The sequence below is a fragment of the Dermochelys coriacea genome, chromosome 5 (assembly GCF_009764565.3).
Source record: "Dermochelys coriacea isolate rDerCor1 chromosome 5, rDerCor1.pri.v4, whole genome shotgun sequence".
In the NCBI taxonomy this organism is placed as follows: domain Eukaryota; kingdom Metazoa; phylum Chordata; order Testudines; family Dermochelyidae; genus Dermochelys; species Dermochelys coriacea.
Window position 1 is genome coordinate 78,920,305 of NC_050072.1, and position 26,526 is coordinate 78,946,830.

Consider the following 26,526-nt stretch of genomic DNA (forward strand, 5'->3'; position numbering starts at 1 on the left):
CCTGAGAAGATAATGAGGGAAATAAGATGAGAGATAGAAAGGCTAAAAAATAAGAGAGGGGGTGTCACAGTCACAGTAAAATTGCCCCCCATGGGGTCCCCTGGGTAAGCACCAGCATTGTATATTGCTAATGCCTATATATGCATATGCATGGAAAGGATTTTGGGAGGGGTTGAAGGTGTAAGCATGGAGTGAAAGGTTTCCTTGCAGGGTATGAGAGGCTGTAGTGGGAGGAAGGGAGAAGGGAATGGGTTAACTCAATGCTCCAGCTAGGTCCGAACATAAGATGCTGACTCCAGCCCAAGGCCACAGCACACAACCGACTCTCGGCTGCCTGCCAAGAAGGACGGGGGCCTGGATTCCAACCCCAACCAGCCGTGAGAAAGGAGGATTCAGCTGAAGAGAACTGCAGGGGCTGCGAAAACCAGTGAGACAGTGCAGGCCAGAGAGTGGGAAAACAACAGTCTTGCATCCCTGAAGCCAGTGTGTTTTGGGAAAGCTGAGGAAGGTGTGGAAAGCCAGCTTGGACTGGTACAAAGAGCACAGGGGACAGAGGTCCCTGAACAAAACACCCCTAAAAAACCCCAGGAGTTAAAACCCTCCAGAGAGCTGAAGGAAATTGGAGATCAACAGCAGACCCTGGACAACCTGTGCACAGGACAGAATTCTCTTCCACCCTTCCCCTTCTTCTTCTGATGTTACACCCAGGGTTGGCCAGCCTCAGGTCATGCGTGTGTGAGAATGAAAGTGGATTAGGGCTGGGGCACTTACGCTTTCTTTCTTCCTCCGAGTGATGTAAGAGCATTCCCAGCACGCACTGCTGTTATTTTATTAACAAAACTTTAAAATTTAGTCACTTGGTGTGCTCCTTCATCTCCTCTCTTAATGATCCTGCAGCCTCATCCTGATCACCTGATGCCTCAAGCAGATTGGTAACATAAATTGGGGAGGAAGAAGCTGGAAAACAGCAAGATGAAGAGAAAGAGATTAGGAAACTATAGTGAGGAGACAGAAAGAAGCTGGAAAGCAGTGGTGGGGAGTGCACCATTTTCTCCCAGACTCTATGAACTCAAGCTGCATGTGTGTGGGTGATATTATTCTTAGTAATAGAAGTATTGTAGCACATTGGAGACCCAGTCGTGGACTAGGACTGTGCTAGGCACTGTACATTTACAGAACAAAAAGACAGGCCCTGCCCCAAAGAGTTTACAATCTAAGTATGGTTTTTATCCCTCCATTCAAATGGTCATTCTAGTCTGTTCCTAAAAGCAGAATATTTGAAAAGCCAAAGATCACATCTTCTGAAAATAGTATCTGATCCTGGTTTAGGTTTTTGTTAAGTGGAAAACAAGTAATAAGGCAGAAAACTATCATAACAAGCAGACATACATGCCTGGTAACAATGGCTGATCATGTTGAACAAGTGAGAGAGACACAGAGGAAATTCAAAAGAAATCTTAAAAAAATATACTATCATTAGAAATCATAGGATTTGCATTGTGACAAAGTGATCTGAGGGATTTTAGTTTGTGTTTTGGGACCGATATTCTGTTCAACAAGAATTGGAACAATTGTTTTTATTGGATGCTTCCCTTTTTTTAAAATCCCCTCATGACTGATTTCTTCAGATATAAATAAAGCTTGGGAAAAAATGTGACGTGTGGATGAAGGAGGAAAAATAACAGATCCAGACACCCTGGTACCACTCAGTGGCAATAGATGCCAAACACAACAAATATGTTTTACAACAAGCCTGGAGCACTAACCACCTTTCTCATGAAAGCTATATGAGGTAAGGAAAAAAAACTAGCAAGCTGACTTGTACGCCTTTTTGATAAGTGCTTTTCATAAGTCCATGAAATATAGATATCAAAGAAAAATGTTTCCGAGCGTCCAGAGTATGTCTGCTGTGTACACCTTGGTTTAGGGCCAAGCCTTGGTCCCACAGCCTGAGAAAAAGGGTTTTGCCTGTGGGAACTGCACAGGGGCTAGGAAGAACAGAATGGCATCCAGCAACCTGCTAGGAGGGGCTCAGTCACATTGCACTGGTCTTCAACTTCAATTGCTGGATATGATGAGAGCCTCCATTTTCCTGAGTGCTGTACAAATAAAGAGGAAGACAAAGCTCCTGCCCCATAGAGTTCTATATTAGAAAAGACATAACGTGTATAACAAAGCAGTAGAAGGGAAGAGGGAAGAGAGAAGGAGGCGTCATTGGGTATATATATCCCACACTGGTTCAGCAACCAAAGGGTTAATACAGGCACAGCTGGCCACTGCCAATTGGTAGTCTCCCAGCAGCTGGGAGGATAAAAGGGCTGGGAAGCAGCTGGGTGGGGCAGCTACCAGAGGAGTGAGTAGGTTGGAGCAAGGAGCTACCCAGGGAAAACACCTCAGAAAGGGACAAGCCTGCAGAGACCAGAGGAAGGTAAGAAGGAGCTCAAGGCACTGTCAGAGTTGGTGAATGCTGATCCTGCTTGTCTAGCTTGGGGACCTGTCCTGAGCAGGAACCTAGTGGAGTAGGTGAGTGTGGGATCCCCTAACACCTGATGGACTTGAGAACAGAGAGGGTTTCAGATTCCTGAGCACCAGGGACAGACAGACAGTGCTGCTGAACAGGGGCCATGTCCTGCTTGGCCAGGAGGGGCACCATTGTGCTGACACTCTCTCACAGAAGGGTAACAGTAGTAGGATCATGCAATTACCTAACTAGCTATGTGAACTTTTTAATGGTTCAAATTGAGATTACAATCCAGAAACTCATAAAAGCAAAGTCTATGGTTTAGGTTAAAGAGTATAGGTGAAATTCTGGCCTTCTTGAAACCAATGGCAAAACTCCCAATGACTTCAACAAAGCCAGGATTTCATCCTGTATTCTGAACTCAGCTGTTGAATTTGCTGATTTGAGAACAGTACTTCTCCAGCTGGCCCCTGGTCTATGGAGCATTTGCTGCTGGTCTGGGGAAAGCAGGCTAGCCAAAGGGTGCTGAGTCGTCCTCTGTATTTCCTGTGTCTAAGTTGTATTTAAACCAGCAGATGCATTAATTACTTTCCTAATGTCACTTTACTATGTAAGCAGTTGCTGTTGTCATAGGGATGTTATGCAATTATGCAATCACAAATACAAGATCCATGAAACAACCTGGATACTAAAATGAGTTCCACCCTGTGCAAAGAAAGGGAGTACTTGTGGCACCTTAGAAACTAACAAGCTTATTTGAGCATAAGCTTTTGTGAAAGCTTATGTTCAAATAAATTTGTTAGTCTAAGGTGCCACAAGTACTCCCTTTCTTTTTGTGAATACAGACTAACACGGCTGCTACTCTGAACCCTGTGAAAGTGTCAGAACCCCTGTGCCAGAAATAAAAAGGTGAAGGTTGGCACACATTTTTACAACTACTGGTTGTTTAGGGGTTTTTTAGACTGGCAGAAGGCTGTTAATGTCTGAAATTTCTTTTGGCTCTCTTTAGCGGAGGAAAAGAATCCTGGATGCCCAAAGAGCTGGTTGGAAAAAATAAATACTGTGAGTAGCATTGTTTATTGGCCAAATTCTGACTAATAAGAGGCCAAATGATTTGCTGTGTGCAGAAACCTGCAGCTATTTTTACTCAAACCCAAGGACCAGCCCAGAGTAACAGATGTGTATATCTAGATACACATTATGAAGTGGTTCCAGAGTAGCAGCTGTGTTAGTCTGTATTCGCAAAAAGAAAAGGAGTACTTGTGGCACCTTGGAGACTGACAAATTTATTTGAGCATAAGCTTTTGTGAGCTACAGCTCACTTCATTGGATGCATTCAGTGGAAAATACAGTGGGGAGATTTTTATATATACACACACACCCCATGAAACAATGGGTTTTATCATATGCTGTAAGGAGAGTGATGATAAAACCCATTGTTTCATGGTGTGTGTGTGTGTGTGTGTGTGTGTGTGTGTGTGTGTGTGTGTGTGTGTGTGTGTAAAAAATCTCCCCACTGTATTTTCCACCAAATGCATCCGATGAAGTGAGCTGTAGCTCACAAAAGCTTATGCTCAAATTTGTTAGCCTCTAAGGTGCCACAAGTACTCCTTTTCTTATTATGAAGTGGAACGGTTTGCCTAGGGACTGTGTGACTAGGACTTTGCAGGGCCTGTCACTAAGGAGTCAAGTACACTGGATTTCATTCAACACTGCTACCTTTTGGCACAGTGTTCTCAAGGTTCACTCCTTTCTCCTATTCCTCGTGCTCTTGGGTGGACCACATGGGACATTTTTATTTTGGTAGATTCTGATTCTAATTTGAACAGCAGTGTTGGGTGTGTGGTGGTTTTTTTGGAGAGTACATGACACTCCTGACAGAATTTGGCCTTGGATAATAATTTGTCAGTTTTACATGGCGGCAGAGCCTTTAGTATGTGGCAGTGTAGGAAGAACCACTGTTGTACTACCCTTTAAGAAAATACAGCACAAGTTCTTCTTTCCCCACACATGGGGGTTGAGACATCAACACTGACAGGCACACAGGCATGGGACCATGAACCCTCTTCCCTACCCTCTCATTTGATATTTTTTTTAAATAAGTGGTGAGAATACATTCATCCACATCAGCAACAGAATTTTTAGAAAGCTACCAGCTCAGCAATATTCATGCTTATAGTATTGTGTACCAAGATCTCACACAGTGGTTTAGATTTGCCTCAGTAGTTCAGACAAAATTGAGAGCAACTCCCTTTAAGTGAAGTAACTTCTGACTTAGAACACTGTTAATGTTAACAGAACATAGTCCTTTGTCTACTTGATTTAGTCATCAGCAACATGAGAGATTTCTAAGTATCAAATTAGCCACCAGAGGGAGTTTACCCAGTCCCAAAATATTAGACACTGAAATTACAAGATGAAATAAAACACTTTTTTAGACCAGATTTTTAAAGGAGGCTTGCATTGTACCTACCAAATCAGAGGATAAGAGCGCAAACAGTTACACAGGTTGTGAGCACAATTTGTGGTGTGATTCCAGGTGCAAGTTAAACACTATATTTTTGAAAATGTGGCCTTATCTATTGACTTCATAGTGCAATCCATTTTCTATACCTGTTTTGACATGCATGTTGAGTATAACAGTCTAATGTACATGTTTGGTTTTTTCCTTGAAGCAATGTCCTCTGACTGAATTTGTCAAGAAGTAGCACACCTATTAAAATTGTTTTGTAGGTTTTGGGGTTTTTTAAGTTGTATTGTATTAAGTCACAAGGAAAAATCCATATAAAATATTCTGGATAGTACTTTAGGATTTTAATGACAAAACATGGATTGCATGTCCAAAATAGTGTGTTCCTCACTTTTTGGAGCTCCAATTAACAGTATGAGAATTTCCATAACGCTGATGGTTCCTTTAAAATATGTGGCTTGTCAATATTTGGGCTTCCAACCAAAAAAGCCACATTGCAGGTTCATAGAATCATAGAATATCAGGGTTGGAAGGGACCCCAGAAGGTCATCTAGTCCAACCCCCTGCTCAAAGCAGGACCAAGTCCCAGTTAAATCATCCCAGCCAGGGCTTTGTCAAGCCTGACCTTAAAAACCTCTAAGGAAGGAGATTCTACCACCTCCCTAGGTAACGCATTCCAGTGTTTCACCACCCTCTTAGTGAAAAAGTTTTTCCTAATATCCAATCTAAACCTCCCCCATTGCAACTTGAGACCATTACTCCTCGTTCTGTCATCTGCTACCATTGAGAACAGTCTAGAGCCATCCTCTTTGAAACCCCCTTTCAGGTAGTTGAAAGCAGCTATCAAATCCCCCCTCATTCTTCTCTTCTGCAGACTAAACAATCCCAGCTCCCTCAGCCTCTCCTCATAAGTCATGTGCTCTAGACCCCTAATCATTTTCGTTGCCCTTCGTTGTACTCTTTCCAATTTATCCACATCCTTCCTGTAGTGTGGGGCCCAAAACTGGACACAGTACTCCAGATGAGGCCTCACCAGTGTCGAATAGAGGGGAACGATCACGTCCCTCGATCTGCTCGCTATGCCCCTACTTATACATCCCAAAATGCCATTGGCCTTCTTGGCAACAAGGGCACACTGCTGACTCATATCCAGCTTCTCGTCCACTGTCACCCCTAGGTCCTTTTCCGCAGAACTGCTGCCGAGCCATTCGGTCCCTAGTCTGTAGCGGTGCATTGGATTCTTCCATCCTAAGTGCAGGACCCTGCATTTATCCTTATTGAACCTCATTAGATTTCTTTTGGCCCAATCTTCCAATTTGTCTAGGTCCTTCTGTATCCTATCCCTCCCCTCCAGCGTATCTACCACTCCTCCCAGTTTAGTATCATCCGCAAATTTGCTGAGAGTGCAATCCACACCATCCTCCAGATCATTTATGAAGATATTGAACAAAACGGGCCCCAGGACCGACCCCTGGGGCACTCCACTTGACACCGGCTGCCAACTAGACATGGAGCCATTGATCACTACCCGTTGAGCCCGACAATCTAGCCAGCTTTCTACCCACCTTATAGTGCATTCATCCAGCCCATACTTCCTTAACTTGCTGACAAGAATGCTGTGGGAGACCGTGTCAAAAGCTTTGCTAAAGTCAAGAAACAATACATCCACTGCTTTCCCTTCATCCACAGAACCAGTAATCTCATCATAAAAGGCGATTAGATTAGTCAGGCATGACCTTCCCTTGGTGAATCCATGCTGACTGTTCCTGATCACTTTCCTCTCCTCTAAGTGCTTCAGGATTGATTCTTTGAGGACCTGCTCCATGATTTTTCCAGGGACTGAGGTGAGGCTGACCGGCCTGTAGTTCCCAGGATCCTCCTTCTTCCCTTTTTTAAAGATGGGCACTACATTAGCCTTTTTCCAGTCATCCGGGACTTCCCCCGTTCGCCACGAGTTTTCAAAGATAAGATTCATCATACTTGGTGCATAATAATCATATTTTCCTTTTTGTTTTTTCTGGGTATTCTAATGTCTGGAGCTAATTAACAGCCAACCTTTCACAATCCTGATATCTGATAACCAGACTGAATGTTTCTTCATCTGACAAAAGCCCCTATGAATGCTTTAATACAAGTAGAAACTGTTCCTTAATTCAAGATATTAAACACCAGAAAAATGTCTTCACAGGTGTTGCATTAGGAATTAATTTGACCCAAGGTATTAAAACTGATTTTGTACTGAAAGCTGTAGCTATGCAAAACCTATTGATCCTATATTAAACTTGAGCTAATATTTTTAGGATGAAGAATGTGGGGCAAGTTTGATTACTCACCTCCCCACCCCCAAGCCCCCACACTACTTTGTAACATCCATGTGCCACTCTACTTATTTCCCAGCCAGACTAGAAGTGCCAAAACATGCCCCCCTACCTCCCACCCCAAACGAAACACACTGTTCTCTGGGTATTTTCATTGCAATTGGGAGGAGGAAGTAATCGGAGAGTCTCTTCTCAGCAGATTTCCAGCTCTAGCTTGCAGGCCAAGAGGTATGCATAATTCAGATAGTCTGGTTAAGCATCCAAACTGAACTGACTTTCCACAGTGTTAAACTCAGTCGATTACTATTCAGCATTTTCTGTCATAGTTGGACCTGCATGGATAGCTGTGCCCATGGTCTATGGGGAAGTGTCTTTAAACTATTTACACTATCCACTTACTAGGAGGGTGGGGTGGGTGACAAATGTGTCTTAACAGAAGCCCCTGGGTTGCTATTGGGATTTAAGGCAAAGTCTTGCTACTTGATATGTTAATGATACCTAACTTTTTTAATATAGCACTTTTAATCAGTCTCAAAGTTATTTACAAAAGATATTATTCCAATTTTGCAGCTGCTAAAGTGAGATCATATTACTATGAACTTTTTTATTCCCCAAATTTTGTGCATGCAAATTTATCTTAAGGGTGCATTCATGTATTTAATGTAATACCTCAGATTAAAAAGCAGTCCCCTCTCTTCCAAAGCAAGCCACCGCACAGCCTCTCAAACCTTCCCTCTAGCTGCCATTGTTCATATTTAACTACCTGTCCATTCTCACAATTGCCAAACTTGCCCTTTTATCTGTCTGTTCCATTTCTGGTCACTCAGGCTCATTTTCACCTTTAGGCCTCTAATAGCTGAACTGCAGAATCAGAAGCAGGTAGGAAGCTGATTTTTAAGATCACCTGAACCTATTGCTTGTCTATACCTTTGGCTATAACAAGAAATTCTGTGCTCACCTGCTGGCCCACTGGACAATCACTTAGGTACCTAGATGAAAGTTAAACACTGAATTAAGTAATTAAACTGAAAAATAGGCATCTAAATTTGATAAATCTTGACATTATTTGTCATTAGGTACAGTTCTGTCAAAAAAATATTGAGGGAGAAATAATCACTGATCTAAGAGGCTTACAATCTAAGGGTTTGATTTTCAGGGAGTTTGTAGGCATCATGAATGTGAATTACAACATATTTATATGAATACTTTGTTTACAGATCCAATTTCAATGGATGCCTACCTAGCCATGTACAAGTGTGAATCAGGGATTTGTGTGAAAGATTATCATATCCACTATCTAAACAGCTTGGAGGGGGGCATGGATCAGAATTCAAATCACACTTCCCATCAGTATCTGGCACAAGCCAGGCAAGCTAATGAACAACCAGCAGACTAAATTTGGTGATGAATCCTGGTCACATGCCACCTGAGGCACATTGTGCATATGCTAAGAATAGCTTGGAATAAATATAGGAACATACAAATTGACATATCAAAACAGAACAATGGCCCATCTACACTGGCCAGTCAGAAGGAGTAATCCCCCCATAATAGTCAGGTTATTTCATAACTGTCCATAGGGTAAATTTCTTCCTAATCCAAGGCAGTTGGTAGCTGACATATTCTGGAATCTAGGATTTAAGGGCCCTTATACATTTTTATCATCTCTAACTATATATTCATACTCATAGATGTCTAATCCTTTTCAAATCTTTCATCCATCCAGTTATAGTGGTACCTAGAACTGTAATACCTAAGTACCTAAAAATTATTGAGCAGAAGAGCTTAAGTAGGCTGAATACTACAAAACAAAGTTTGTGAACACTTATGTTCTTAATTCTGAGCAAGACCAAATATGCATTATCAGGAGTGTTGTAAGCAAGATGCAAGAAGTAATTCTTACACTCTACTCTGTGCTGATTAGGCCTCAACTAGAGTATTGTGTCCAGTTCTGGGCACTACAATTCAGGAAAGATGTGGACAAATTGGAGACAGTCTGGAGAAGAGGAACAAAAATGATTAAAGGTATAGAAAAAAGACCTATGAGGGAAGACTGAAAAAAACCTTGGATTTCTTTTTTCTGAAGAAAAGACTGAGTGGGGACATTAGTTTTCAAGCACATAAAAGGTTGTTACAAGGAGAAGGGAGAACTTGCTTGCCTTGGCCTCTGAAGATAGGAGAAGAAGCAATGGGCTTCAATTGCAGCCAGGGTGGTTGGGTTAGATATTAGGAAAATCTTCCTGTCAGGGTTGTTAAGCACTGAAATGTGAAATAGTTATGGGTGAGGACAAAGTCACAAAGTTCAGCCACCACATTAGCCGTGACATTATCAGGGATACTGTTCCATTACCCTCTGATCCCAGAGTTACCAAAAGAAACTACAGCATTTGCTCAAGAAACTCCCTGAAAAAGCACAAGAACAAATCGGCACAGACACCCCTAGAACCCCGACCTGGGGTATTCTATCTGCTACCGAAGATCCATAAACCTGGAAATCCTGGATGCCCCATCATCTCAGGCATTGGCACCCTGACAGCAGGATTGTCTGGCTATGTAGACTCCCTCCTCAGGCCCTTTGTTACCAGCACTCCCAGCTATCTTCGAGACACCACTGACTTCCTGAGGAAACTACAGTCCATTGGTGATCTTCCTAAAAACACCATCCTAGCCACAATGGATGTAGAAGCCCTCTACACCAACATTCCACACAAAGATGGACTTCAAGCTGTCAGGAACAGTATCCCCGATAATGTCACGGCTAACCTGGTGGCTGAACTTTGACTTTGTCCTCACCCATAACTATTTCACATTTGGGGACAATGTATACCTTCAAATCAGCAGCACTGCAATGGGTACCCGCATGGCCCCACAGTATGCCAACATTTTTATGGCTGACTTAGAACAACGCTTCCTCAGCTCTCATCCCCTAATGCCCCTACTCTACTTGCGCTACATTGATGACATCTGGACCCATGGAAAAGAAGCCCTTGAGCAATTCCACCAGGATTTCAACAATTTCCATCTCACCATCAACCTCAGCCTGGACCAGTCCACACAAGAGATCCACTTCCTGGACACTACGGTGCTAATAAGCGATGACCACATAAACACCACCCTATATCAGAAACCTACTGACCGCTATTCCTACCTACATGCCTCTAGCTTTCATCCAGATCACACCACACGATCCATTGTCTACAGCCAAGCTCTACGATATAACCGCCTTTGCTCCAACCCCTCAGAGACAAACACCTACAAGATCTCTATCATGCATTCCTACAACTACAATACCCACCTGCTGAAGTGAAGAAACAGATTGACAGAGCCAGAAGAGTACCCAGAAGTCACCTACTACAGGACAGGCCCAACAAAGAAAATAACAGAAGGCCACTAGGCATCACCTTCAGCCCCCAACTAAAACCTCTTCAACACATCAAGGATCTACAACCTATCCTGAAGAACGACCCATCACTCTCCCAGAATTGGGAGACAGGCCAGTCCTTGCTTACAGACAGCCCCCCAATCGGAAGCAAATCCTCACCAGCAACCACACACCACAACAGAACCACTAACCCAGGAACCTATCCTTGCAACAAAGCCCATTGCCAACTATTCCCCTCCTATCTATTTAGGGGACACCATCATAGGACCTAATCGCATCAGCCACACTATCAGAGGCTCATTCACTTGCACATCTACCAATGTGATATATGCCATCATGTGCCAGCAATGCCCCTCTGCCATATACATTGGTCAAACTGGACAGTCTCTACGTAAAAGAATGAATGGACACAAATCAGACGTCAAGAATTATAACATTCAAAAACCAGTTGTAGAACACTTCAGTCTCTTTGGTCACTCGATTAGACCTGAGAGTGGCTATCCTTCAACAAAAAAGCTTCAAAAACAGACTCCAAGGAGAGACTGCTGAATTGGAATTAGTTTGCAAACTGGATACAATTAATTTAGTTTTACTTTGTGTAATGACTCATCCATTCCCAGTCTCTATTCAAGCCTATTTCCCCATGGTATTTCTCTCCCCCCCCCCCACCACCACCCCCCACTGTTCCTCAGATATTCTTGTTAACTGCTGGAAATAGCCTACCTTGCTTGTCACCATGGAAAGTTTTCCTCCTTTCCCCCCCTGCTGCTGGTGATGGCTTATCTTAAGTGATCACTCTCCTTACAGTGTGTCTGATAAACCCATTGTTTCATGTTCTCTGTGTGTGTATATAAATCTCCCCCCTGTATTTTCCACTGAATGCATCTGATGAAGTGAGCTGTAGCTCACGAAAGCTTATGCTCAAATAAATTTGTTAGTCTCTAAGTTGCCACAAGTACTCCTTTGCTTTTTGAGAATAGACTAACACAGCTGCTACTCTGAAACCTGTCATAACCTCTTGAGGTTCCTTCTAATCTTAAGATTCTACAAAATGCTCCCACAAGCAGGTTAATACATATAAATATTTGAAGAATGACTCTTTATAAGAATACCCATACTTGCACACAGTCTTAGTTATTTACTATTTCCTGTTTTGTCATTATTTCCTATCCTTCCATTTAAAAGCCTCATCCAATTAGGGAGCCAAAACAAAACTGACTGAGGCAACCAGTCACATACCATGAATAACCAAATAAATAGTTGAAAGGAACAGCCTGTGAGCATCCCATAGACTGAAAATTGTTTAACTAATTGGTGAATAACTCCAAATCATAAATATTTTTGCAGAAACCAAGCTTGTTTTGCCAATGATTCACAAATAGGACTATGTTTGCAGGATAATTCATACACAATTGGTAATTCAGAACAGCTCAGATAAAATCTTGGCATAATTTATTCCATAGCTTAGTTATGCCTTGACTTTGTTTTTAAAATCCTTTAATCAATTTTAAATAGTCCTTTTTTACCCTCTCGTAAGTATAAGATGACACCCACTGAAATTAAAATGTTTTATCGTTGTAGATTAATTTTATCCAACAGGAAGCAGGAGGTTTCTCTTCTTCCTTTCATTTTTCATCTGTAAAACTGTAAACCGCTACAAGGAATTAAGATGCTGCTAACTTCAATCTGATGCTTCATTTTATTGGGAGCCACTTTCTCTTCCTGTATGGGTCACAAGACAGTCATCACAGTAATTTTTGTAATATACTAGGAAACTTGTTTCCTGAGCCTTTGAATTTTTTAATTTTCTCCCTCACCTTCTCTCCAGTTTTACCAACAGCTATCTTGGAACAGAATTGTAGATTTTCAGTAATCTAACTGGGGCTAAGAACCTATATTATATTACTTGAGGAAGGATTAAAAACTAGAGAGCCTGGATAAGTTGGAACATAAGTCTATAACTGGGGTGACCAAACTTATTGACCCTCTGAGCCACATATGTAGACCTGCCAAATTCACAGGCATGAAGAATGCATCACAGACCATGAAATCTGGTCTCTTGTGTGCTTTCACTCAGTACAATAGTTTTCATGGGGGAGACCAGGCTTCTTAAATTGGGGGCCCTGACAAAAAAGGGAGTTGCAAGGGAGGTCAAGGTTATTATAGGGAGGTTGCAGTATTGCCACCCTTCTGCAGTGCCTTCAGAGCTGAGCAGCCAGAGACTGGTAGCTGTTGGCCAGGAACCCAGCTCTACAGAAGTAAAGGTGGCAATACCATACCATGCCATCCTTATTTCTGTGGTGCTGCTGGTGGCAGCTCTATCTTCAGAGCTGGGCTCCTGGCCAGCATCTGCTGCTCTCCAGCTGTGAAGGCAGCACCCCACCAGCAGCACAGAAGTAAGGATAGCAGTACTGCAATCCTCCCTGCAATAACCTTGACACACACACAGAGCTCCCTTTTGGGTCAGGACCCCTACAATTACAACACTGAAACTTCAGATTTAAATATGAGATCATGAAATTTGATTTCTAAAATCCTATGACCATAAAATTGAACAAAATGGACTGAATTTGGTATGCATATGAAATCTTCAGAAGTACAAGAGCTGGGGCATACCTCCAGGACTTGGGGCTTGGAGCTTCAGCTGCTGTCTCTCCCCAAGGAGTGGAAGCAGAGACCCCTCCCAGCTGTTTGCCACTGCCTCTCCACACAGAGCTAACACCTGGGAGCTGAAGGGAGGGGCTGCTGAGGGAAAGAGGGGGAGTGTGCCTGGGGGCATATGACTCAAGCTGTTGGAAGGGCTGAATCTTTACACTATGCCTCTCCCCAACTCTTACAGGCAGCAGTTGTCTGGAAGAAGTCCCTAGCCCCACCATCACACTGCAGGGCAGAAGCCCTGAGCTCTGCCCCCAGTCTGGTAGGTGGGGAATGGTGGGTGTGGAGCTGCACTTGAAGAGAGAAAAGAGCTGCATACGGCTCAAGAGCTGCAGTTTGGCCACCCCTGGTTTAGAACTATATCAAGGGGATAAATACCAAGGGTGGAAAGTAATTATTTATGGTAATGCAAGACTGTATAATTAGAAATAACTGAGTAGAATTAAAAAAATGACTATAAGGGGAAAAACTGCCTGACTCTGATGTATTGAGCCCTCAATCTCCAGGTAGATGTGCCACCATAGATACCTGTACCCCCATGGAATCCCATTGACATCAGTGAGACTTTGTTCCTGCTAGTTCATTACAGAATCAGGCCTTTAATTATATTCTCTCAAGAGAGGTCCCAGAAACCACATCTATGAGCACACTTAATACTAGACTGATCAAAGCGACAGCAAACTTACTGTGGGAAACATGTAGTAGGAGACCTTAGAGACTAACAAATTTATTAGAGCATAAGCTTTCGTGAGCTACAGCTCACTTCATCAAGTGAGCTGTAGCTCACGAAAGCTTATGCTCTAATAAATTTGTTAGTCTCTAAGGTGCCACAAGTACTCCTTTTCTTTTTGCGAATACAGACTAACACGGCTGCTACTCTGAAACATGTAGTAGGAGGGCAGAGGACTGCATGAGCCAATATGCTTTTTTCCATATCTAATTTCTATGATTGAGGTTCGAGTTGACAAAATTCTTAATCTTTTTCTGATGTCAAATGAATCATGACTTTTCTAAAGTTTTCATCTCTTTATCAGTGGACTCTCATTCTGATAAGCATACATATTGCTCTAAAAACTTTCTCTTGAGGCTGTCTGTTTTCTTCTTGGGTATCTTAATGTGCTTATTAATCCTTGTTTTTCACCTTCAATGTGTTTTAGCATTTGCTATCAGTTGCAGTGCAAACTTACTCCTATACAAAATGCATAATCATGCTTAGGTTTAGTTGTAAACATGTTAGTTCAAGCTTGGCTTAAAAAAAAAAGGCAACATTGCAAACACATCAGAAAATGACTTGTAGAAAATTGAATAAGAATGCTAGGTGCCCTTGTGGCTTTATTGCCAGTTTTTTCCTTTTGCAGTACTAGTCCTTGGACACCTGCAAGTTTGCACACTGATTTTTTTGGGGGAAATTGTAACCAACTGTAATTTGATAAGCTAATGTTTGGTGGCAATTGATGATGATTTTCCTTTTTCCTGCTTATTTTTTGCTCTGTCTGCCTATAATGCAGATGGATTCCTCAAGTCAGCTTATGGCAAAATTGTAAAGGATACAAATAACAGCATTTGAGTTGCAAAACTTAGCATTAAAGCAATTATTGCTTCCTACTGTGTATGTTTAGGGAAAATGTGCTCTTACATACCTATAGCTCATATATTCACAAAGAGAAAATCTAAAATAGATATCAAATTATGCTTTGAGAACATGGTTGGAAACCCTTGAAGTAAAACATTTGCTGTTGGCTCCTCAGATGCCTGGATAAGAGAATATTTTGACTGATTCCTATTTGTTTGGGTTTTTGTTAGTCAAGAGGAGGCTGCATGTTGGGGTTGGGGGCAAGGGCTTTCCCCCCCCAAGTTAACTCAGAATTATGTTAAACTTCTCTCCACAGCTCTACTAGTTAAATATCCAGTCTCTTTAGACTGTTGCAGCCAAAATTTGATCTTTATTCTTTATCTCTAATAGCCCGAACTTGGCTGAATTATTCAGCCGATCACTTAAACATGTGCTTAAGTCCCATTGGCTTCAACAGGTGTTTAAAGTTAAGCAGGAGTTTACTTGAATGAGAGCCTCAAAGGGTATGTCTACAATGCAATTAAACCCAGGTGACTCAGACTCATGGAGCTCAAGATAAGGGGCTGTTTAATTGCAGGGTAGATGTTTGGATTTGCACTGCAGCTCAATCTCTAAGACCCTGTACTCTTGAGGGGGCTAGAGCTAGGGCTGCTCTGAATGTCTACAAAGCAATTTTACAGTCCCAGAGCCTGAGCCCCCATGAACCTGAGTCAGCTGACCAAGGCCAGCCATTGGTTTTTATCCCCATGTAGATATATACCTTGAGGAAGGATGGTTTCATGATTATGGCATCAGACTAACTCAGAATCATCTGGGTTCTCTTTCCAGCTCTGCCACAAACTTCCTTTAACTTTGGGCAAGTCACTTTATCCTGCAGTGCCTCAGTTGCCAGCCTGTAAAATGGGGATAATTTTCCCTACTTCCAAGGGGTTAAAGGATTAATTCTTTAATATTCATGAGGGGCCCAGGTAGTATGGGGATGAGGTCCATAGGAAAGCCTAAAAATAAAGGCTGTGAACAATTGTTGCAGTTCTTTGGAGCAGTGTTTTGGGTGAGCAGCACACCAATCTAGAGTGTTCATGCAGGTCAGAGTGATGGAAATTTCTCTTTTGCTAATTTTTTTGCTTTTTAAGTTGCAGCATTGTGCTGCCCCCCATCACTGCTTAGCTCCCCAGAATTCAGGCACAAATCTTCAATAGTGTAAGCTGGAGCTATCTTGAAGATGCAGCATGTACTCCTCTCTGCCCTGGTCAGCTCTGTCAGTGTTGGAGGGCAAGACCATGATGAGACCCTTCTCCACATTCTTAGAGGCTATTGCTGCTGCTGCTGCCACCGCCTATAGTGTTTCTAAAGTCTTTGCACTCAGAAAGGCACATGAAACTCACTGTGCCTGGCCCCTAAATGGGGGTGCAAAGGAGCCTCTTTTATCTACTCATGCAGGACCAGATGCAATCATGCCTTTGATCTTTATGCACCTTTTGCATCTGGGCTCAAGTGTCAATTGGTATAAAAATGTAGTTCTTTAGTAAAAGTCCACAGATAAGTAAAATGCATTTTTGTTTCTAGAGTATGGCAAGACCACTACGCTGAGCCAGGGGAATAAGCTGATTCCAAAAACTCACGCATTGGCATGATGACAGAATTGTGATAGATCTGCAAAGGGGGGACTACAACTCCCATCAGCCCCTTCCCCACTGCACTTCCCTTACCCCTGGCCTGGAAAAGGGAAAGGTCCTGAACCAAGAAGTGGCCAGGGTCCGTTTGGAGACATTGGCTGTATGGCAAGTGAAGAGATGGAGGGAAGGTGAAGCAGCAGTTGCATGGCAAGCCAGGGGCTGGAAAGAAGCTGGAGACAGGAAGGGATGCAGAGCTATGTGTGGAACAGGCTCTGAGTGACAGACATTAGTGGCATGCACGTCAGTTGAGACTTATGGGGAAGCTGCAGGACCTACTGAGTTCTGGGAGCCAGAGCAGAGACCCTAAAGAGATTAACTGAGCCTGGCTTGGAAACCCACAAGCTCCAGTTTGAATAGCAACTGGATTGGAGAGGGCACTCCAGACACTAGCACTAAAGAGCCTGACTCTTGATTGGAGTGTCCCCAGGGGCCCAAACATTTACTGCTATCACTCACTGTGAACTGTAAGTGTTTTAAGCCTCTGTATCTAGGCTGTTCCTAACCTTTCCCTTTCCTACCAGCCCTAGCAAAAAAAATTTTTCCATTTATCCTTGTATCTGAATGGTTATTGGGATCCACCAGGACTAGAACCTAAAGACCTAGTTACTGAAGCATCTAGAGTGCTCATGTGAGTTGTGGTGCAACTGGAACACTACTGGGACCCTAATTGTTTAGTGTATTCTGGCACAGAGGAGCAGCAGCAATAATGAGTTGCCAAAGATTAGAACATGGTGGAGAAGGGGGGGGTGGTGACTGTGGATGTTTTTGCTGCCCTTTTTACCCTGCCATTTGTTCCACCCATGCCTCCTGCCTAATTGTTCCCTTTGTATCCTTCTCATAGGCCCATCTTTCTCTTATGGTGCTCCTTACACCTCTAGAATATTCCAAATAACCATTGCTCTTCATTCCACTCCCTCCTTAAAATGTGCTGCTTCATCCAAGCATTTCAGTAATTATCTGTCAAACAAATGTCTTCAATACAAAACCCACCCACCAACATTCTGAACCTTCATCTGACATACTGGTCTCATTGTGGCCTATTACAGTTGGCTAAAATTTTTCTGTTGAAACTGGTTTTTGATTAAACAAATTTTGTGGGGAAAGTATCTATTTGCAGAAAACTTCCCTTTGTTATGGACACCCCAAAATTAAAATTTCAGATGAAAACAGAATATTGGGGTGTTTGGTCATTTTTCATATTCAAATTTCCACTAAAAATTAAACACTTTTTGACCCGCTCTAGTCTGTATTGCATTGCAGACTATACTACAACTAGTTCCTGATATAGCAGCAAGGAAAATTTCCTATACCTCTACATCATATCTGGAGGAGCTAAGATGCTAAGATATGCAGTCATAGCAGCCTAGAGAGAGGGCAGCTGACCAGTGGCAATGGAAAGGTGGAACCCATCCTCTATTGGGGATTGTCAAATTAGGATGTGATACTGTACCCCATATCATGATATGATGGCATAATCATGATGCGTTTTGTACAAGATGTATCGTGGCAAGTGTCTATGGAAAAGTTGCTGAATATGATTATCCTATTTCTATGCATGTAACATTTTTTCATCTGAAGTAATGAATATTGACTATCTGCATTTCACAAGATTGGAAGCATCTTGCCGAGTAAGTGTCAATCTAAATAGCAGGTTGTGACTGGCCCATTCAGTGTAATTGGCCATTAGTAAGATTCCATGTCTTTCTATGACTGCCATGACTTCTACAGCAATCAGTGTGGCAGACTCTAGGGCCACCCAAGGGCTGCTCAGGTGGCCCTGGGACAGCCATATCAGCTGCTAATTCTTATCTTTCTAGTATCTAAGACTTAGTTTGTGGTTTTGTTTATTTACTAGGCAATCTGCTTTTGATCTGTTTGCTATCACTTTATAATCACTTAAAATCTCTTTTGTAGTTAATAAACTCATATGTTTTAATCTAACCCAGTGTGACTTTGACTGAAGTGTATGCAGAAAATCTCAGCTTGGTTTAACACAAGTGTACTGTGCATATCCCTCTCCATATTGAGAGAGGGGTGGATATATTAATGAGTCTACACTGTATGCTATCCAGTGCAAGATGGTATAATTTTGGGTTCATACTCTGGAGAGGGGTACATGCCTGGGGATATGAGAAATTGGCTGGTGCCTGCTGCTGGCACTCAGGTAGCACCACCTGCTGTTGTGTTGGGTGATAACAGGGCCTGGGTGAGGCTGGCTGTGTCCCCCAACAGTTGTGTGTCTTAGAGTCACAGCAGTTTCCCCCAGTTCCCAGACTGTCTCCACTGGGGTGCAATCTGTCACATAGGGCTTTTGATCTGACCAAATGGAACTAGCAAACAGTAGGTCACCTTTCCCCTCTCTCATTCTGCTAGTGAAACTCCTTATCCCCACTCTGTTCCTTCTAGGCAACTCCTGAAATAGTTTTGGATGGAAGAATAAAGATAACCCTATTAAAAGGTCAAAAAGAAAGTCCAACAAAATGAGTTGCTACTGCTACCACCTTCTTTAAAGACCAGACAAGTCTACATATGAATCTATAACCAGACTGACCACCTTTTACTAGCAGATACCTTCTTAATTCAATATCCCAGAAAATAAACATTTGTTTCATTGATATACTGTCAAAAATACAACAATTCACCCCTCTCACAAAGCATGTGCTAAAATTGATTAGTAAATTACTATAAACCTTCATAACTCCAGTGGGACCAACTACAGATCTGACATGCTAGCTTTGCATTCTTTGAAAGCAGGAAGTCTAGCAGGTTGAAACCCTAAAGGAATTGGAGTAACAGAAAGCTATTACACTGAAAGAATGAGATTAAATCCCACTTAATTTTGAAAATCCATTCTATTTTAGGTCTTTTACTATGTATTGCAAAACTACTGGCAAAACCTTGCCATCATATCTGGTCCAACCTCAGTGACTTTAATGCAGTTGCACCACAAGTTGCTGAGAGCAGTCTGGTGCTTTAATAAAAGGCTCCAAAAGGATGAAGACTTATGCAAATACAGGGTGAAATTCACCCCTGTGCAGAGGGCCAGCACAAGACCTATTCATCACTTAAATTCTAAATAGGGTGTGACAGGTTGGGTCACAAATGCCATTGTGACTGCCAACTGATGTGCTGGGACTACCTCTGAGCCCATTTTCCCTGGCAGCTTGGGACTTCAGTACCCTGCCTTGTTGAGTCAGACACACTAGCCTGCTACAAACACAGACCCAGGTATGAACCACATCCCTCAAAAGCTGCAGGCTTAACTGAAAACAGCTTAAGAATTGCTCCTGTCTAACACCCAGATATCCAATTTCCAATGGGATCCAAATCCATTTTACTCTGTATAAAGCTTGTACAAGGAAAACTCATAAATTGTTCACCCTCTCTAACACAGAAATGCACAGCTGTTTGCTCCCCCAGGAATTAATTACTTGTTCTGGGTTAATTAAGTAAAATTTTTATTGAATATAAAGTAGGATTTAAGTGGTTCCATGTAATAACAGACAGAACAAAGTAAGTTACCGAGCAAAATAAAACAAAATATGCAAGCCTAAGCCTAATACAGGAGGAAACTAAATGCAGATAAATCTTGCCCTCAGATGTTCCAATAAGCTTCTTTTACAGACTAGACCTCTTCCTAGTCTGGGTCCAGCAATCACTCACACCCCCGTAATTACTGTCCTTTGTTCCAGTTTTTTTGGGGCATCTCTTGGGGTGGAAAGGTTATCTTTTGAGCCAGCTGAAGACAAAATGCAGGGGCTTCCAGGGCCTTGTATAGTCTTTCTCTTGGGCAACATCACAGCCACAATATGAGGTCTCTAGGCATCTGGGCAAGTCAGTCTATGAATGATGCAGCTTTTTGCAGGCTGACACCATTGTTTACATGTTTTGAGCATTCTCAGGAAAGCTCAGATGTGGATTGGCCTCTCTCAAAGTCCACTGTTAAGTACTCCCAATTACTTGAATAACCCCTTCACGCTTGAATAACCCCTTCACGCTATGTTGACAAAATCCATCTTGTGTGCTTCCTACAGCAAACACTTTAAATACAAGCATAGAGCAAACGCTCAACTTCAGATATAAAAATCCTATATACATACAAATAGGATGCATATATTCAGTGGCTCATAATCTTTGCAAAGATATGTTACATAAAACATATTCAAGTTGTATCATATTTACACCAATAAGCATATTTCTATAAAGCATTATGGGGTACAACATCACATAGGGCTTAAATTGGCCTTTAGTATTGCATACTTTGGGATAGCTCTATGCACAAGTGTGAACTTTACCCAAACTAAGATGAGGACCAAATAGCTGAGCAAACACTGAGATAAATCTACAAACACCCATTCAAATTTGAAAATGATTTTGTTTTAGCCATGCTTACATGGACATTTGAATGACTGTTAAACTTTTTTCCTATTGTAAATATTACAGGGCTATCATGTACATAGGTTATTGAAAACAAAAGAAAAGCCTTGCCAGTCTAAGCAAGAATGGCACTATAGCTATAATAGCACAAATGCTTGTGGAAGGTGATTTCAGTGTCTCATTACAGAATAATCAGGGTAATGGCCTTTTTAATTTGCACATGTTACTAGTCTTGCTAGAAGTCCCCATGCACTCCTCCAGTCAGGGAAACTACCACATGACTTGTATGAACAAACATTACTAAGCAGCACAGCTCTAATTTTGAATATCCCAGATCAAATATTTGCAATATTGTTTTCAGTTGGGCTATAGAGACAAAAATAATAAAACATGGTGAATTTGAATTCTGCACATGGCTATTGCATAAAAGTTTATAGAGGTCATCTGATTTATCCTATTTGATATACTGTAGCCAGATATACTATTTTGTTTCAGAATATATTATGAGCATAAAAATTCATGTGGTACAATGTACATGCAATTTAACAATTGGCATTGATGCATATAATCAAACAATTTGTGTATTCAGAGAAAAAGCTACAATGGTCCAACAATAGCTGTCCACTAGGATTCAACCATTCCCAGTATTTAAAATGCACAGGAACAAAGTATATTTGGTGTAAGATTCACCAAGTGTTCTGACAAAAGTATGGGGAATTTTGCAATCCTCTGTACAAAGGTATGATCGATACACCTAATCCAGGAAAAAAGTTTTATATTCTACATTTAGGACCATCATGTTATCAATTGAGGTGCTAATTACACTCCTTGCTCAGTTATTCTCAGCTATGATTGGCATATACCATGGTAAAAAGGTTCATCCATCTTTCTGCCCCATCCTGATGCTGTTACCAGGGTGAATCCTGGCATCCTCTCCTTATGATACCAATGCACTTGCGGGAACTGAAGCAAAGGCATACACTGACTTGTACATCCTAAAGTATTGTATGCAGCACTAGATCCAAATGGAGAATGGGAATTCCCATTGCTTTATTTGAATGAGGCAAAAATATTACACAACTGTTTAAAAGTACTCCAAATTCCATGAGTGAATATGCTAATGGCATAGGGATGTCTCACATTCTCATATAAAGGGTATATTAACATCTCACAGATAAACGTAGAATCACTGCGCACTCACTGTCAAAGAATTTTTTAAAACATGCTGTGAAATGTTCAAGGTTCAAATGGTTTTCCAGAAAACCAACAGCTGTTCTTGTATGGAACTTACATCTTAACATTAGATGTAATGCTTGTTGGCTGATTGGAAGGTGGGGTTGGAAAGACACATGTAAATATTTGTATTTTTTCCTATGATGGCTGACTCATACTGGAGTCTTTTTACTGTGTAAGAGGGTGTCAATTTTGACCACTCAGTAGCTAGTATGTTGCCTCCAGTTCTTCCTTTTTAGATTTATTCTAAGAGAAAAATCAAGGCTCAAATTTTTCTAGTCTTTTTTTTTAAGTGTTTCAGGAATGGCTGGGGCTTCTTGCATTTCTTTCACTGCCAGGAAACTTCCTTCTGATATTCAGCCTTAATTTCTTCCTATTTCTCTTTGAAATATTGCCTTGCACCAATTCTAATTTCTCAATGGTGTTTACATCTTTCAAATGGTTTTGGTTGGTTATGCCTCCCTGTTACATGTCACTTAGCCACTTTCTACAAATAAGGCCAGATTCAGACTTCATCTACATACCTTTTGTGCTCCTCTAGTGGCCCAAAGGGGCTGTACAGGGGGCTGTACAGTTAGCTTTATCAGCTAGCTAGGGATTTCCAGCCTGGGAATTCCTTGTCACTGGGAGAATGTATTGTGGATAAATCACCAAGGAGTGGTGGGATGTTGCTGGGAGTACTGCTGCATTCTGGTGTTCCAGGTCTGCTGTAATGGCCCCTGCCTCAATTTAGCAACTTCCTGAACCAATTTAATTGGTTCAGGAACCCAGCTCAGCTCCTTGCTGACCACAGAATTTAGGAGCTGTAAAAGTGGCTTGAAGCCACCTTTTATTGCCCTCTGAGCTGTGCTGACAAGCTCAAACTCTATTGCAGATTTATTTTAATCTATTTAAATTTTCAATCCTGTCTGGATGAGCTCTCCCTTGACATCTAGTGATGAGCTGTGGAAAGACTTCAGGAGCTGATTTCGTTTGCATGGATACACCCACACTGCCTAGGCGCTCAGCGTGATGGGACTGCTCGCCCAAATGATCACTTGTGGCTGGTGTTGGATACCCAGTTTCCTTGCTATTGGGGCAGGAGTAATAAAGGGTTATCCTTGTTGGATACCCAGTTTCCTTGCTATTGGGGCAGGAGTAATAAAGGGTTATCCTTGTTGTATGAACCAAGGGCAGCAGAACTGTACCTAGCATACCCCAATGGAGGGACTCACCTCAACTGGACAGCACTTGCTGGGCAGGGGACATGGGTTCCAAAGCCCAATGAGGAGAGAGGGTGGGGATAGGTACTTGCACTTGCTGGTTTAGGTCCTGTTTAAGGGTTATAGACATCATTTGACCCTTCATCTGTCCACGGTATGATAAGTCAATTCAGACTCATTTGTGAGTCTTGTTACATGCTGTAGAGCTGAAATCACTGATACCAGGTCTAAGTATTAGACTACTTTGGGGAAGTCTCTCTATTGCAAGAGACTGCCCAGTGTGCACCAGCAATGAGGCTCCCCCACTAACAGCTGAAATCAGTGAGAGCTATATTAAGTGGGGCAGGGCCCTGAAGACAGCTTGTTGAGCAGGCAGCTGGCGGAGAGCCATGGCAAGCGACCAGCAGGGCAGTGGGCAGAGGCATGGCAAGCAGCTAGAAGGGTAGTGTAATATTACAGGTGTTGCTGGTGGTGCCACCTATAATTAAGGTTGTCCAATGCTTTCTATTATAAGATCTTGTTTACATCTTTTTGGCAAACTTTAGCCTGCCTCAGGCTGAATTATTTTGGAAAGGTTCTGCAAAAATGATTCTCGGGTTTCTGAGAAAGATTAGGGGAAAAAAATAGTGTTTTGCCCTTGTCCAAAAAAACCTATTAAAACTCGGCCTGCCGACAGCAATTCCAGGCCCAGGCCAAAAATAGTCAATGGGCCCTCATGCACACACAAGCTGCACCTGCGCAGACATGGTCTGCCTGACATTTGGGTGGTGCTGTGCCTGCGCTGGCTGGTGCCCAGTGAGCTGCCAGCTGCACTGCTGGGTGCGCTCTTCTGGCATGGCCAGGGCTTCCACATGCCCACCTAGTAGGGTTGCCAACCATCTAATCTTTTAAACCCAAAGACCCTTCCCTTGCCCCACCCATTCCCTAAGGCCACATCCTGTCCCACCCCTTCTCTGAAGCACTGCCTCTGCCCACTCCATCCCCCCCTTTCCCTCCATCGCTTGCTATCCCCCCACCCTCCCTCACTTTCACCAGGCTGGGACAGAGTTTGGGAGACAATGGGAGTGTGGGGTGTGAGCTCTGGGAGGGAGTTTAGGTTCAAGAGGGGGTGTAGGCTCTGGGAGGGAGTTTGGCGTGGGCTTTGGGCTAGGGCAGGGGGTTGGGGTACAAGAGGGAATCAGGGGCTTGGCGTTTACCTTGGGTGGCTCCCGAAGCAACCAGCACACCCCTCTTTCAGCAGATTCTAGGCAGGGGGCCTAGGAGGTCTCTGTGCGCTGCTGCCCAAAACCACCACCCCCACAGCTCCCATTGTCCACAGTTCCTGGCCAATGGGAGCTGCAGAGTTGGCGCTCAGGGCGGGGACAGCTCATGGAGACCCCCTTCCCAGGGGCTGCAGGGACATGTCAGTTGCTTCTGGGTGTTGCATGGAGCGAGGGCAGGCAGGAAGCCTGCCCTAGCCCCACTGCACTGCCGTGGGTCCCCAGACCCTTTTAAATTGTCTGGGCCCCTGGGCAATTGCCCCCTTGTAGAACTTTATATTAGGTTTCTGTGATGTTCTCTAAGTTTCTATATTATGTGATGTTAATGTTGTACTGTTTATATAGTTGCTTATGTACACTTAGGGTAATGGATGCCATTTTGTTGGCTTTGCCATTTTGAATATAGCTAAACAGCTGTTTGGACTCCACATTGTAAGCCCTTCTTTATCGATCTTTGGTGCCCTTTTTCCATAGCATGGAAAATGCCAGAAGGGTCTTGCACACTATGGCTTTCACACACTAGAGTTCATAAGGCCACCATGTCCAGCATTGAATGCTGTACGCCACAGAGGCAGCCTGTAAGCTGGTTATATGCAGGCACTCCAAGAGTCAACATCTGTCATTGATGCTCACCTGCAGATCATCAAGGAGTGTCCTGGGCTGTTCCACCTGGTCCATCAGGTTCCATGTTCCACTGCTGAAGATGGTGCCTAGCATGAGGAAGGTCAAAAACCTAATGGCCGCTGCAATAACCTGGGTTGAGACCAGCTGTCCGCTGTCCAACCATGACATCACTCTACAAGTGTATAAAATGGACTTTAGTACAGATATCCATAGCTTATTCAGGGTTGTACAGGAGCCAGGCTTCAAACTCAACTGGTTCAAAGCCAGAGTCATTTTACTGTTCTGTATCCCTTAGGTTCCCAGTTTGTTTCCCTAAATTCTTTTTTGCACCTTCAATCTGGATCCCGTTTTCACTAATCTGGGGAGGCAGGTGGGCAGTGACGATTTAACAGGTGACAAATGGTTTTGGGATGCATCAGGAGAGGCATTTCCAGTAGGGATAAGGAGGTTTTAGTACCGTTATACAAGGCACTGGTGAGACCTCACCTAGAATACTGTGTGCAGTTCTGGTCTCCCATGTTCAAAAAGGATGAATTCAAACTGGAGCAGGTACAGAGAAGGGCTACTAGGATGATCCAAGGAATGGAAAACTTGTCTTATGAAAGGAGACTTAAGGAGCTTGGCTTGTTTAGCCTAACTAAAAGAACGTTGAGGGGAGATATGATTGCTCTCCATAAATATATCAGAGGGATAAATACAGGAGAGGGAGAGGAATTATTTAAGCTCAGTACCAATGTGGACACAAGAACAAATGGGTATAAACTGGCCACCAGGAAGTTTAGACTTGAAATCAGACGAAGGTTTTTAACCGTCAGAGGAGTGAAGTTTTGGAATAGCCTTCCAAGGGAAGCAGTGGGGGCAAAAGATCTATCTGGCTTTAAGATTCTACTCGATAAGTTTATGGAGGAGATGGTATGATGGGATAATGGGATTTTGGTAAGTAATTGATCTTTAAATATTCAGGGTAAATAGGCCAAATCCCCTGAGATGGGATATTAGATGGATGGGATCTGATTTACTATAGAAAATTCTTTCCTGGGTATCTGGCTGGTGAATCTTGCCCATATGCTCAGGGTTTAGCTGATTGCCATATTTGGGGTCGGGAAGGAATTTTCCTCCAGGGCAGATTGGAGAGGCCCTGGAGGTTTTTTGCCTTCCTCTGTAGCATGGGGCATGGTTGACTTGAGGGAGGCTTCTCTGCTCCTTGAAGTCTTTGAACCATGATTTAAGGACTTCAATAGCTCAGACATGGGTGAGGTTTTTCATAGGAGTGGGTGGGTGAGATTCTGTGGCCTG

The 26,526-nt window shown here is 42.8% G+C and overlaps 1 long non-coding RNA gene across 1 annotated transcript; it reads left to right on the plus strand.

The window, feature by feature from the left end:
* Window positions 1-200: 200 nt before the first annotated feature.
* LOC122460445 lies at window positions 201-18,070 on the plus strand. The gene is made up of 3 exons (XR_006281751.1): window positions 201-735; window positions 1,629-1,792; window positions 16,426-18,070. It is a non-coding gene; the product is annotated as an uncharacterized LOC122460445 (long non-coding RNA).
* Window positions 18,071-26,526: the final 8,456 nt, after the last annotated feature.